Source organism: Euprymna scolopes, chromosome 34, assembly GCF_053919585.1.
Source record: "Euprymna scolopes isolate OS-2025 chromosome 34, ASM5391958v1, whole genome shotgun sequence".
In the NCBI taxonomy this organism is placed as follows: Eukaryota; Metazoa; Mollusca; class Cephalopoda; order Sepiida; family Sepiolidae; genus Euprymna; species Euprymna scolopes.
The window spans coordinates 48492575-48494620 of record NC_136515.1 but is presented as its reverse complement, the minus strand read 5'-3'; the positions used below and the strand labels follow the sequence as shown (position 1 = coordinate 48494620).

General features: G+C 35.9%; 1 pseudogene; it reads left to right on the top strand.

Annotated features, from left to right (window-relative positions):
- The first annotated feature begins 327 nt into the window (after window positions 1-327).
- LOC145259394 (U2 spliceosomal RNA) lies at window positions 328-462 on the top strand (annotated as a pseudogene).
- The last annotated feature ends 1584 nt before the right edge of the window (window positions 463-2046 follow it).

Here is a 2046-nt window from a genome sequence, read left to right as displayed (position 1 = left end):
TAATAATATACTGGCGGAGTCACCTACACATCTTATTTGCCAAACACTGATAAAACAATAAATAGATGTAGTACTGTTAATAGTAACACCATTAAAAATAATCATAGTAATACCAATAACAACGCGATTACTACTACTACTACTACTACTACTAGTACTAATAATAATAATAATAATAAAATAATAATAAAAGTAATAGGTGTAACAGTATTTAAGCAACGTAGGAACTGTTTATGGTATTTTCTGTGGCTATTAAAACTACTAAACAACAACAATAATTTAAAAAGGAAAAATAACAAAAATAATACGAATAAGAAGAATGCTACAATAATTGTTCTTGGCCTTTTGGTCAAGATCAAAGTGTAGTATCTGTTCTTCAGATGCTGCACTTCATTTTCTTGTTCTCTTTCGGTGGAGGAGAAATCCTTCACGACTGAGACAATTTTTATTTTTGTACCTTTTCTCCACGTTAAAAAACGACCCTGGTGTCTAACTCTGTCCCGTGGGGAGGCGTAGTAAATAGGTACAATAATTGCATATAAAACGAGTTAGACCCGGACATCAGAGGTAACTCAAGCGTATCTCAAGAAATGGCGCTGTTTTATCGTTTTCTGTCGTTAAAAAAGTGAAGATAAGGAAATGCTAATAATGTTAGGTGAAAGCACATATTAATGCCCGCACTTACTCTATTATGAGCGTTAAAAATAAGAATTTCGATAAGAAAAATACGAATACTGATGAGAAAAATAAGAATACTGATATAACAAAAAAATAATAGAATTATCCATAGTAACAGTAAAGGCAATAACTCCCCTCAGGATGTATCCGCAATAATCATATTAATAACTATAGCAGTAATAATACTAGTAGTCATAGGAGTTACGCAGTGTTAGCTCTGTGTTTTCCTGAACTCGAAAATGTCATCAAGTCCTTTCTCCTCGTTGTATCAGCTTTAAAAATAAGAATATTATTCATAACAGTAAAGGAAATAAATATAATTAGTAAAAATAAGAGTAGCACCAAATGAATAAGCCATAATACAAATAAAAATCCATAACGTAATGCTCAAAATATTACTAAAATATATATATTTTTTGTTTTTACACAGTGATCACCACTTATCAAGGCCCGGAAGCCACTCAGGGATAAGGGTTATTGCAAGTACATTACGTTAGTGTGGAGATTTGATGAAGTGTTTACGTAAGGGGGCGGTTCATTAGGAATTTGTAAACGTTGGACTTGAACACACCCAAGTTGCAGTCCGGTGGGAAGCAGGCAGACGGAACAGAGTTCCAAAGGCGTGCAGTTCCAAGAAAGAAGCTTTGTTCATGGAATCCACGTTTTGATTTAGGCACAGATAGAGAGTTGGGGAAAATTTTCACAGTGGATTCAGCTAGACGCGTTGTTTTCGTGAAAGATTGGCGAGGGGGGGACCAGAGATTGGAGTTCAGACGAGCGCCTGCCATGGAAATAACGATAAAACAAGGGTAGGCTCGCAACGTCTCTTCTGTGGGAGAAAGGTTGCAGGGTAGAGAAAAGGGCATCCCCCACTAAACCACGAAGTCTATTTTGTACTCTGTCAAGGCAGGATAGGCTGTTTTTTTAGCAGCTCCTGCCCAGATGTGGCAACAGTATTCAATCCTTGGACGTACTTGGCTTATATGTAGATAGAGAATTGCATCAGTAGTGAGATATCTTCTGGAGCGGTAGAAGGATCCCACCATCTTTCCAGCGACCTTGGCAACAATGTAAGCTACAAGTAGTCTTAAATAAGTTTCCACACTTTTTTGTCAGACATTAAACATTTTCTTGGTCTCTTAAAAATTTGGCATATTATTGCTATACATATTATTAGATTACTGACCAATGTTTATTATTTCAGGTTTCAATTAACAGCTACAGCAGGATTTGGAATACACCCTACTAAAGCCTGATTGCCATAGCTGGTGAATTTCAAAAATGCAATCTGGCCATGCGAACAATTAAGGAGAAAGATATGCAATAAAAGTCTGTTTTAAACGCGAAAAAAATGCTAGACAAACGTTT